We start from the raw sequence: 13,256 nt of genomic DNA, 5'->3' as shown, positions 1-13,256 counted from the left end.
CACAGAAAAAAAAAAAAGCTCTACAGAAAATGTGATGTATCAGAACTAGTACTTTAGATTCTGAAAACCGTTTACATTTTATAAGCCAATACATCTATTTGATAGAGAGTGGCAAGTGAAAAAGATAAATTTAATTAGCTGAAAGTCATTCTCAACTGATGCAAACAGTCTGCCGTTTGCCAGGTAGTTTCTCCATTTCAGGTCAGCACAACAAAATACCCTTATTTCCACTGAAAACACTGTTTAACTGTTGAAACGTTTCAATTAAAAAGAAATTGACCAAAGGATACTGAGGTCGATATAGTTAGCACAGAAACGTCTATCTCATCTTTCCGCTGTAAAACAAAATTGCATTACTCCCATCTTGGATTTTAACATCCCAATGTAGCTCGAGATAAAATGCATTCACTAGATAAGTGGGTTAAGAAGAGGCATGAGTCTAAAGAGCAGGTAAGTTGTTTATCCTTGCAAGCAGTCATAACGCAGGCAGCAAGGCTTAATATGCTTAACAGTGTGCTTCACTTATAATCATGCTTAAGCACATGCACAGTATCTATTTCTAACTATGTATGCACTTACAAATTATCTTAGCTATAAAATTCAACAAGGAAAAAAAAGTCTTCGATTATATTGCAATTTGTTTCTCACACATCGCACGTCGCTTCAACACTCATTAAGGCTGTAACAGTAAAATGAACAAGAATGCCTGAAAATAAGGTCTGTCCGAGCTCCATGGTCACTGAAACATCACTTTTAGAGATTTTAATTAATCAAACTTAAAGCCACTATATTCAGATCGCGCCTATAAGCAACTTCCTGAAAAGCTAAGAATAAAAGAGCACTGGCAGCCCAGTTTGCCTCTAACCTGCTAATCTGCTAAACGAGCACAATCGCACTCCAACAACCTGCTTCCACAGACCAGGAAAACAAATTTACTTGTTCCTCCGAACCCAGCTTGGTGCTCGCTCGGAACAACCACCGCCAGCAGCACCGACACCGGCCGCCACACAGGGAGCCCCACGGCCGCAAGCGCCTCCTGCAGGAGAGGGCACTCGGAGCTCTCCCAGCGGCGCCTTTTGCCGCCGGGAGCGCAGCCCTAGCGAGGCGCGGGCCCTCCCGGGGCCGGCCCACACCCGCCCGGGGCACGGCTCTCGCTGCCCGGCCCGGCCGGCCGCTCCGGCCGCCACCGCGCTCGCAGGGGGCTCCGCGGCCCCCGCCAGCCCCGCGGCCGCCAGGGAAAGGAGGAGAGAGCCAGCCCAAGGTCTCGGCCCACGGGGCAGCTGCGACCGCTGCAACCGCCGCCGCTCCGAGAGGCGGCCGGGGACAGCAACCTACCGGGGAGCCCAGGCGAGCGAGACACAGCCTCAGCGTTCGGCCCTTCACCTCCGGGCACGGCTTCCCGACCCGCCCCGCCCCTGGCGCGGGGCTCGGAAGCGGGGCCGGCCGGGGCGGCACCCCGAGGCGGAGGGGAAGCGGCAGCGGCGGCCCCGAGCGCCCGCCCCTTCCCACCGCGGCACAGGCGCCCGGGCGGGCTGGACGCGCCGCGCGCCCCGAGCGCGGGTGATTGACAGGGCGCGCCGGCCACTCGTGGGCCGGGAGGCGAACGTCAGGTTGTGGGAGGGGGCGGGGCTTGCTGGTGGGCACAGCCGGCAGCCAATGACGGTGGGGTGGGGCGGGGCAATGCGGGGGCGGGGCCGCGGCGGCGGCGGGAGGGGCCGGTGGGAGGCGGTGGAGCCCTGGCTGCGCGGCTCCCCTCACAGCCCAGAGATCGCGCTCGGAGGAGGCCGCGGGCCCCCTGCCCCGCCTCAGCTGCGCGCCTCCCTCGCTCTGAGCTTCTCCTTACAGGGACAGAGGTACCTGTTTAATATGTGAAGGGCTAGCCCCCAGGGATTGCCCTGTGCCCAGCGGCGGCTGAGTCAGTGTCAGACCGCAGCCGCGAGCCGCCTGGAGCCGCAGCTCCCTTCCATCCTCTGCTGGGTAGCAGTCCCCTAATGCCAGCACCCTGTCCGTGCGGGAAACCGGGAAATCAGAACCCCACGCTCACTTGATGTCTGCAAAAGCTGCCACGTAACTATTAAAAAAAAAAAAAAAAAAAAAAAAAAAAAACCTTATAAATGCTGTATACTAGACTCTGTGCCAACACTCGTGCAAAAGAAAAGATCTTTAGGTTCTTTCCTAGTTCTGCAGCCAGGAGGAGAGGAGCGTTTTAAAAACCTTGATATTTGAGTATCATTTAGGCCACTAAGGGGCTAAGGCTTTAAGTATTACCTTTTTATATTTGAATACATAAAAACAACTTTAAAAGTTTATTAAAGTTTATTATTTGTTTTACGGTCACTATAAATATAGAGGAGAGAGGATGCAAAGGATAAGTGTTGGAGGCTCTGACCGATCTTGGAGTATTGCTTGGTCAAATAATTTTTTAGGTAAAGGCTGGCACATTCCAGAACATTCTAGATGTCCTTGTAGGAAAAAGAATTAGCAGCAATATAGCTTCCAGAAACTTTCAGAAGTCATTTGCTGAAGCTTCATTTCCTAGTCTCAGTAAACCTTGAATTACTTTTGCCAAAAATCCTCCATAGGCAGTCTATGCTGGAAAAGATGCCTTAGTCAAAGAGGAGTGAGCATATACTCAATTCCACTTCATTTTGCAGGATCCTGGTGGACACAAGCATTCCACTCTCAGAATCAGCTAAGCAGAGACAAGTAAAGTTTTGCATTATGGTAATGCTAAGTTCATCTTGTGCAATTGTCCTGAAATTTTTCTTCAACTTTAATCAGAAATGGGCACATACACACAAGTACTGGTATTGGTTTTCCCAGTCTTTTCTAAATATACTCTCATAAACCTAACAATAAGTGCAGATTTTTTTTTTTTTTTGTAAAAGCTGTAGGGTATTTTTCCAGTTACAATTTGTTATTTAAAAAAACAAATCGTTTTAGGTTGGTTCAACTCAACAAATTACTTAGTAGCCTGTAATTCTAAGATGTAGGTGATGAACATAAGGCAAAAGAGAAAGATGTCTTATACATGTCAGAATTTACACAGAATTTACAGAAAGGTGCATCAGTTTGGGGTAGTTAGAATTACAGGTGTGCTGCAGTGGTGCATGATTGCTACATGTAATCTTAATCTCCAAGAGCAACAGGCACATGCCATGCCATACATCAAGTACATAAAATAATATAGATATAAAATAAGTATATTTTATATATTTATATGGCTTAAGGCATATAAATACATAAAATGTGGCTTAAGCTTTATAGCATTCTCATGGTTTAATCCCAGCCAGCCCCCCAGCTCCATGCAGCCACTCACTCCCTACCCTACCAGTAAGATCAGGGAGAGAACTGGAACATTAAAAGCCAGAAAAACTGTGGACTGAGATAAAGACAGTTTGGTAGGGAAAGCAAAAGCCACAGACAAGCAAAGCAAAACAAGGAATTAATTCACTGTTTTCCATGTGCAAGCAGGTGTTCAGCCATCTCCAGCAGAGCGGGCCTGACCAAATGTAATGGTGACTGGGGAAGACAAACACCGTAACTCCAAACACGCCCCCTTCTTACTTCTTCCACTAGATTTGGAATTGCACCAGAACTGCTGAGCATGACACCACACGTTAGGGAATATCCCGATGGTCACTTGGGGTCATTTGTCCTAGCTGTGTCCCACCCCAGCTCCCTTTGGAGCCAGCCTGCTCATGGTGAGAGGCAAGGAGCCAAGCAGCCACGAGCAACACACAGAAAAGGCTTTGACTCCTTGTCAGCACTGCTCACATATTAAATACAGGTGTCTTCACGCACTGTGTTTCTAGCACAAGCGTGAAACACAGCCTCCTGCTAGCTGCTTGAAGAAAATTTAGTCTGTCCCAGCCAAAACCACCATGTGAACATCCCAAAAAGTGATAGAATTTGCTGTGTACTCATATGGATGCTGCTCTAAGTGAAGGAAAAAGTACTTCCAGTATTCAGTCTTAGCATTATTCCTCATGGCATGAGCATTATCCCTCATGGAATCCTTTCACAATTCCTGCATACACAGCATAGTAACAGAATTGCCAGGTACCACACTTCTTAGCTTTCTAAAACTTTTTATCTTTTTAAAAACTACTTCATTATAAAGGTGTCATGATATTTCATTCCCTGTAATATTTCAGCTTTCATTTTAATATTCACCATTTGGCAGTATTTCAGCAGCTGCTTCCAGTAGCCTACACCATTTTATTTAGGCTGTATTTTTCTAATGAACTTATTCCCCTTTACTGTGCTGAACTATTTAATTACTAGATACTAATAAATTAAATTCTTGCACTAGAAACACAGAGGCATAACATCTGGCTTTTAGGTATTATAGTTCCACTTTTCCTTCACATCTTAAAAGCTCTTCAGCTTTTTAAGATCTGTGTTCATTTCACACATGGAAGAAATAAATGGGATTCTTCCTTCCACCCTGTGTTTTAAACTGAAATTCTAAATATTTGTTCAATGTCAATTGCTAAATATTGTTCTTTTTTCCACTGACAGAGGATTTGAGCCTATCAAGCTCATTTAGAATAATTATTCTCAATGTGATATCTCAAACACAGTCCCTTAAAATTTCTTCCATTCAGGATCCTGTAACTTAATCCATATGCCTAGGAAGATCTCAACGTCTAAAAATAGAGCTGAGCAGGCAGTAAAATCAGCTGCTGCAGTAAATTAATTATTTTTTACGGGCCATCCAAATTCTGCTTAATTACCCCTTAGTTTAAGTTCTTTGTTCTGGACTAACAGTTACCAATGCGTGATGAAAAAATTACTGTGACATAGTAAAGTAAATATCACAAGCCAGCACTGCACCAGGTCTGTGTGGAGAGGCAGTGGAGGGAATCTTTTCCTGGGTGCTGCAAACAGGTGCCTGCAAGCAGAAAACAACCAACCGTGGGTACCTTTCACTTGTTCTGAAGTTCATGCAATTTGGCAGCAATGCTGATGGGAAGGAGAAAGGCTTTTCTGGCTGGACTTAGCAGTGTGCATTGCAGGCTGGAGTCCACTTGTAGGTTCCAAAATTTCAGGACTACAAGGAGCATTTTATAGTCCTTTTATGAATGTAAAGAGCACAGCAAAGAACCTGAATTTGTTAGTACTGTATGGGAGAAACGTGAGGCTCGTGCAGTTCATGGTAAGGATGGTTACATGACCAGTTAGAGAATTCCTGTAATACATCAATCTTGTACATCATACAACAATAAAAATTGATAGAATGTCATTACCTTAAATAAAAAACAGTAACTCACTTCAGCTGTTTATGTCATCTGATCCACGTACAAATGTTACGCTACATTCTCATCACAATCCTGAAGTTGTTGGTTGAGCTAAGTGCTCAGCAGTTTGCTGGTCACCATTTTTCTTTGGAAGTACTCCCTATAATCAAGGAAGAGTATTCCTACACAAGGGACAGATGTGGAAAAGGTCTGTGATCAGGCTAATCCCCTCCATACTAATGCATGGTAAAAGGTGGTGGAAATCAGAGTAGGACCTAAAACAAAACAAAACAAAACGAAAGAAAAGACATGAGGACATGTAGACCTTCATTGGTGATATGTCTCAACTGCATTTAAATCTGTTTCCATACAACTGGTGAGTTATCCCATTCAACTGTATAAAAAAAAATGTGAGTTGGGTCAAGTGAAAGGACTGAAAAGACCACATATGTAAGAACCACATGATAAGAAAATCAAGTACTTTGGCAAAATGCTACAATTCTGGAATTTGAGACAGTGATCAGTGATCTGATTGTTGATCTAACACTGCTTCATGTACAGGGAGGATTTTGTTTGTTTTAAGCATTTCATCATAGACCTGCTTAACCTATTGTATTCAGTTTCTCATTTATCCAAGAGGTTGAACAGAACACTCCTATTTTTTAATGCAATTAAGAATGATCAGCAGGGTTCAAAATCTAGGAACAAAAACACATGGAGATTTAAAGTTTTCGGCCAAAAAAATCAAAAATGTACTTCAAAAGGTTTCCTGTCTCATAAGCACTTTCAAAGCTGAGCTTCCCAATAAATGGTGAAAATAAAACTAGTGTCAGAATATTTACAAATAAATCTATTTATTTCATTATAAGGTACTTCTTTGTTTTCATTCTATGATTGCATCTGTAGCTATTTTAATTTAAAGCTGGTTAAGGCTTTTTTAAAAAAATTGAGCTTTCTTTTATTCATATAGAGTATTTTTGAGAGTAGTTTCTCTTTTTCAGTAATATAGGCTTCCTTATATTCTCTTTATCCCATTTTCTGTTTTCAATATGTTTTAGAAGGGCCTCCATAATTCTGGAAAATTAATTTTAAAAACCCAAACCAAAACCCAGAAGAATACTGCTGTAATGTAATTTTTTTCAATCTTTTTCGGGCACTGAATTCACATCTTAATTATTATTTTCCTCTTTAACAGTAAGGAACTACAAATAAACTATGTGTTTCAAGCTATTCTGCAATATTTTCTTTCATAAGAGTAGTTAATAAGGTTCAAGGTTTTTAAAATGCTTCATTTGCTAATATATCACAAACTGCACTAGAGATTGTACTTGATTTTTGTGTCAGCTGCTAAAAGGTTCATGATCTGCTTTGCCGATATTTGTAGTTCTTCCCAATCCTTTCCCTTGAAAAGCAGCAACAAATTGTCCTTTGAATCTATATTTTTACCCTTGTTACACCCAAGAGTCTGTGCTCAAATCTGTTCTCTAGGTTACTAATTGTTTGAATGCTGCTTTAGGAAATCAATAGTACATGAGTCACATTAGGATTTGGCTTTCTAGTTGTCTGTCCAATCAATAGCATTCTGCTCATTGACACTAAAAATTTTTCCTGAAATAGAGTAATTGATCAGATGCAGAGCTACAAGGCAAAATTATGGCTGTCCTACCTAGACCAAGTGGCTTTCGTAGAGTAGAAGCTAGAGAATTCTCTGAAGATTTGTATCCTATTATGAACTGTACTGGCCCTTATGAAAATTAATTGGAATGTGTGTTTTTCCTTAAAATGTTAAAGAGAAGCAACTCATATCCATCTTTACTCAAATAATGCTTTCCTATTGGAAGTAACTACTTTTACAGTAGAAAAGGGATGTTCAGATTTGTGGTGCTTTTGCTTGTTTTTCCAGATTCAAATATTGCACTGGATTGATCACAGTATTTTACATTTTCTTTGAAAATTGAGATCAGTGGACTTTATTTTACAGATAGAAAATCAAGGAAGAACTGAACCTAAAAAATAACTTTGCTGTTATTTTTTAATAAATAAATCACATTCAAAAGGAGGTTCTCCTGGCTTTATGTTATTATCTATCCTGTTGATTTCCTAAGAGTTTATTCTACTAATTTTGACCCTGAAAAACGCTATGTATCTTTTAATGTATGTGTATTAAATTTCTGAAAATTGGGTTCACATGGATTTGGAGGACAAAATAAGATTTCCTGTTTCATCCTGAAACAAAATCCAGTTATGCAATCGGATGGAATACACGAGATGAAATAGCTTGGCTTCCTTAACATCACTGCCTTTTCATTAATTCAATAAAAATCAGTTTTTAAGGGCTGCTTATGTGCTCTATGTTGCTGCTGTTATATAATTTTCTCTGGAAACTTGCCAATGATGTGCTGAAAACAGTAGTGTTTCCACAGAACTCCTTTATTCATGAAGAATAGTAGTACGTTCAACAAAACACTGAGCTCAGGGGATAATGATTACTATTACAAGATCAAGGACATTTCTGTGAACAGCTTTTCTGTGAAAATCCTTGAATTTTTAATTTCCAAATTCTGGCAGCTGTTACTGTACTGGAAAAAAATAATATTTTGTGGGGGGAGGTAGAGAGATAAGATAAATACAATGTGAGCTTTTTTGTGTTTACAAATAGTTGCTACACATAAGTTATTAGACAGGTTTGGGGGTTGTTTTGTTTTGGGGTTTTTTTTGGAGGGGGTATTTTCTTGTCTAGGGAAGGGAGGTTGGGTTAGTTCTGTCTGGGTTTTTGTTTGGGGGAGGGGAGGTGCTGGTGTCCCAATAATGCAGTTACTACTTTAGTCAATTAAACTTAAGAGAGAAATTTTTTGTCGATCCAAAATCAAGTTTCTAGTTCTAAGCAAGAAAATTTCTAGTTCTAAGAATCATATTTTATCTTGTTTAAAGTCTGTCTCTAAAGGTTGCAAAGGTAAAATATATCCTTTATATTAATATCAATATATCATATTAATATATAAATATATATCCTATATATTAATAGTTTAATGTATTTAAAAATATTTGTACTCTTGTATGAGCAACTGAGACAATGGAATATGCTGTCTTGAAGCAGCTAGTGGAGCCCTGAATAGACTGGCTCAAATATTTCTTAGTTTTCCCTCCATTCCTTCTGAAGACAGGGATATATTACTGCCCAGTAGTATCATCATATGCTTCCCGTTTCCATCTGAAAAAAAAAGTTGACTTTTGTCAAAACTTCCCAAAGTTTTCCCCTATGAAAATTACTTTGATAAGGCACCTTGTAACCACTTTGTATTCATAGAAACTCCATCTGAAGAAATTCTAAAAGATAACGCCACTCTGATCAAAAGGTATACTGAGGGATTTCCACCTGAACCAGCAAGACTGGAAGCCTATAGCATCTTTTGAAATTGGCCCTTGGCCTTTATATAAGAACAAGTGCAAACAGCATTCCATGGGATCTCTGTTATTTGTCCAAAGGACTCAAACCATCACTACCCAAGGATTAGTAAGAGCACAGCAGTCACTTTTGAGGCTTCCCCCATGTATTTTCCAAGTCACCAATTGCTTTCACATCAGGAAGTTCCTTTGCTTTTTCTGTTTAGTAGCCCTCAATAGATCTCTTTGCAATGTTAGTCCAGGTTCCATTTGAGCTCATGTCAAATCTATGCACTGACAACACCCTGTAGTGGGGAAATTCACAGAAAATCTAGCTCCTGTCTGAAGAATTTTGCTTGTTTTGAGCCTGGCTCATCTCTGCCTTGACTCTTGTTAGAAGTCCCGCTTAATTTATGCCACCACTGATTTTGCAGCCTCTGACATAACCCTTACTAAAGTGTTCCTTTGGGTGGGTGTTGGTTCTTTGGTTTGTGTGGGGTGTTTTTCCCAGACTGAAAAATGCACCTCATTCTTTTGTTCTTTTGTTCCTTGTAAAGAAGATTAAAGAAACTGTTACATGCATTGGTCATGCTTGTTACCCTCCCCTGAATCTTCTATAATTCCAATACCTCTTTTCCAAGATCAGGGAGATGAGGATCAGGATGATAATATGGTTCTTTCCATATTATTTTAAAACTATTTTTAATTTCCAATTTTCTTTTGTTTTGGCCTCTGTAGAGTATTAAGCTTTGCTCATAAACGAGGGTCCATCTTGTGTATAGTTATGATCAGCCCAACCCTTTATGTGTGAAACTAGCATTGTTTTGCCCCAGGTCCATCATTTCACACTTGTCTGTCTTGAAGTTCATCGGGCATTTCAGCTACCAGGTGATTTGGTTTTATAAGATGCAGGAATTTTTTATCATTAGATCATAAAAAAAATCAGATTGATGCACATTTGTAAGATACATTTAAAGTACAGATCAAGCTTGGGTTTTTGGTTCTCTTTTGTTTTGAAAAAATAGAGTGACATTGTAAGATGAAAAGACAAAGGACAAGACATTTATCTTAAGAAAAATAGAAACTCTGTCACACTAAGTATAGTGTGGAAAGTGAGAAAGAAAGTAAGTATAGTGTAGAAAGCCACTAGAAGATTTATCTCTGAGCATCTGACTCAAAAAAAGCCTAACAACTCCTTCGAAAGAGTAAGCAATTTACTCTTTTCCAAAACACTGCAGTTCAATTATATTTTTTTCCCATTTAAATTGGCAGTAAGTTAATGTCTTTGTTTTTCCACATGGGAAAAAATAATCCCTGCCATGTAGTTTCAGATAAAACCCACACTGCATAAAGGCATTTAATCCCATTTTCACTGCATACCTAAAGGTTCAAAAGAGTGTGAATGTGCACTTCATGACAATAGAAGCTACCTAGCAGGTTATGGCTCTTTAAAGTTTTTGACATTGTTGAATTTGAGGAATAATGAAGATAAGTGTTAAGACAAAGAAAATATACAAAGTTGATTTCTGCTGGGACAACAGTAGGAGAGTGGAAAAAGGAAATCCTTTAAGGTGTCTGGATCGACATACTTATGTTGTGCAAGAAGTGTGTCTCATTTGCTCTTAGTGTAGTTAATAAAAGTTCAGGCAGTGTGCAGTGTATGCATTTTACTTCCCATCACAGTCTGAAATGCAAGAAGGAAAAAGAAAAAATGTAAAGGGTCTGAGTTACCAAGATATTGCTCATGTTAACAAATTCTAAACAAGAAGCTGTAGCACTGCTTGTGGTATAGACTGTATTGTATATTGATAAATACGTTTTTTACGCTTACCCTGATGGCTTTAAACCTGCTATAATTATTCTTCAAATTCTATAAACTTCCATATATTCTACCCTAATTATATTTGTGTAAATTCTCAATTAATTCATAGCTTGTTTGCATTTTATTTTTTTCCTCTGGCAAGGATAATGAAAGTAGAACCGTGAGAATTTGAAGAAACTAGGAAATCTCTTTTTCCTGTTATGCCATTAAAATGCTATCCATTCTCAGACAGAATTCTGTAAAAATTTTGAAAGCAACTTAGTTATTTAGATCATTGTGACAAAACAAGCTCTACAACAAAACATGAACACAAAACCCCAACCAACTAACTAACCAACCAACCAACCAACCAACCAACCAACCAACCAACCAACCAACCAACCAACCAAAAAAACCAAAATAGCTAAGCAATTACAGCAAAGGGTACTACTTTTTTTGTCCACACACAATGTTCCCAAAATTAATTAATGTTGCTTACCCAGCGTATTTTTAACATTCAGCCAAAAGATTCTTTCATCCTCCATCCAAACAGTACTACTATTCAAAGGAATCATTCCCCTGTCTCCTCAACTTTGGAGCTTTCATGGGAAAATATACCAGCACATTATCCTACTTTGCAGTGGGATCAAGCAGTCTAACACTGCTTTTTACTGCTAATAAATTTATTCCTGAATTTTCTGACCTATACTTATGTAATTTCTTGAAATCATAAATTAATTAAATCCTAAAAACACCAGTTTTAAATTTGCAATGCATATATATTGTAGGTATATAAAAATTAGACAAAACTAAACTAAAAAATAATGTTCTAAGAGGCCAATTAAGATCATAATTTCCAATTCCTTATCTCAAGGCTACATCTACATTGATTCAAGCCAATGGTTGTCTAATCTTTTCCCAAAAGATTATCAATGGTCATATAATTGGGCAAATAGGCCAAAACTCACCCTTGCTTTTAGTATTATGTCAACCTATAAATTTTGTACTGCTGAAAACCAGGGGGAAAAAATTCCCATCTTCTTTATGGGGATAAAATTTATTTTATTATGTTGCTTGCCAGCCTTATCAGAGAATGATAGAACTATAAGTTTAGATAAAGTATATAAACAATATTTGCAGGTGATTTTTTTGTGCCAAAATAGAGGAAGATGGAACTGAGTGAACTAATACTGATGTAGTTTGATGTGAAAGAAATTTAAGGAATTAATCTCCTAATCTAAAGCCTTTTTAAAGTCAATAGAAAAAATGTGGAAGGTTGAAATGCTATCAAGCATTCAGGTTGAGAATTTAATCCACCTTTCACTTGAAAATTAATTATCTTTTTTCATGCAAATTTCTTTTTTGGCAGTAACATATGCAATTATTTTGTACTCTCATGGAAAAAAATATGGAATAGTCATCAGATATAATTTTCTTTCCTACTATAAGCATTTTTTGAGATTTGGAGAGGGTATATATTTCTCTACCAAGCAGAATTACTGTGAGTCAATTGTAAAGTTATATGCATTCTCACTATTGAGAAGAAGTCATGCAAAAAAAATTTAAGACCTGAACACTCCCAAGCATATGAATAGTTTTTCTTCCACATGAATTATTCTGTTGACTTCACTAGGACTGCTTACAATTTTTAGGCATGGCAGGGTAAGGATTATCATTTCTATGATGTTAAAAATCACTTATTAAGATATAACCAAGGCAGGAATTTCTTAATGTTAAGAAATCACAAAAATATGTAAATTGTTCCCAGAATAGAATACCAAATGCAAATAAACCAGATTTAAATTTGTAGATATCCAGTAAAATTAAATATTTTTAAATTACAGGGTTTTCTGTTTAATTATCATCTCATAAGTCAACATTTGTCTGTGTATCTTTTGTCACTAAAACATTCTTCTCGCTTAGCACATTTCAGCCCTTGATTCTGATCTTGCCTAATGCCTCAGGTGGAGTCCACCATCCATCAGTGCAAATAGGCGTTGTGCCCCTGACTTCAGACCCAAAAATTATTCCTAATTGGAGCCCTGGTTACATGCTATTAATAGGTAAATTATTCTATTCAAGAGATCCGTCTTTAATGTACAGCTACTATATGTATTAAAACAGGCAAAGCAAAAATACCTGGTGCTCACACTCTGTAATGCTGCATGTTCTTCTTGGCAATACACAACACAGATAAAAAAGTTTTCATTACATTTATTGGATTAATACAGTAGGAAAAACAAATCTTCAAAATGCTTGCTGTAAAAAAAAAAACACTTCTGGTACCATTGCTGTCTCTTCAGTAGGTTGCTATAAATATAAAACAGCAGATGAAAAAGAAGTAAGAGAATATCTGGAAAGGGATCTGCTTCGATGACCTAGTAATCATTCATTTTAGCAATGCAAGTAAAGCTTTCAATCACTTTAGAACATACTTTTAGATATTATTTTAATTTACATTATTATTCACATACAATTTTTCTAATAAAAGACAAGCACTAGAAATACTTTCTGAATACTAGAAATACTTTCTGAATCAGCAACTAATGAAAGATTCTAGAATTTTAAATAAATTCATTAAGGTCTTAGATTTTTTTTTTTTGAGGCCTTGTTGATTTCATGTTGAGAGATTTTTGAGACTTGACATACTAGCATACAGCAAAATGTATTTAACTTGCAGATTAATGCAGTGTATCTATTCATCCCAGAGGTGGAATAATATGGAAATCATCTTCATCTTGCAATTCTGTCTATTACTAAAAATTTATGTCTTGAGTACATGAGTATGTCTTTGCAATCTGTTTATTCTGGTTGCATTTCAGTAACTG

General features: G+C 38.4%; 1 protein-coding gene across 2 annotated transcripts in view; it reads right to left on the bottom strand.

Annotated features, from left to right (window-relative positions):
• Positions 1-1,439, bottom strand: part of CSNK1G3 (casein kinase 1 gamma 3) — a 69,152-nt gene extending 67,713 nt beyond the window's left edge. For both annotated transcript variants that reach the window (XM_058043615.1, XM_058043614.1), the window contains exon 1: positions 1,336-1,439. The gene's annotated coding sequence lies outside the window, so the exon portion shown is untranslated. The remainder of the gene's footprint in view (positions 1-1,335) is intronic.
• Between the last annotated feature and the right edge of the window lie 11,817 nt (positions 1,440-13,256).

This window comes from Melospiza georgiana, chromosome Z (assembly GCF_028018845.1).
Source record: "Melospiza georgiana isolate bMelGeo1 chromosome Z, bMelGeo1.pri, whole genome shotgun sequence".
Taxonomy (NCBI): Eukaryota; Metazoa; Chordata; class Aves; order Passeriformes; family Passerellidae; genus Melospiza; species Melospiza georgiana.
This window is presented reverse-complemented; position numbering and strand designations above follow the sequence as displayed.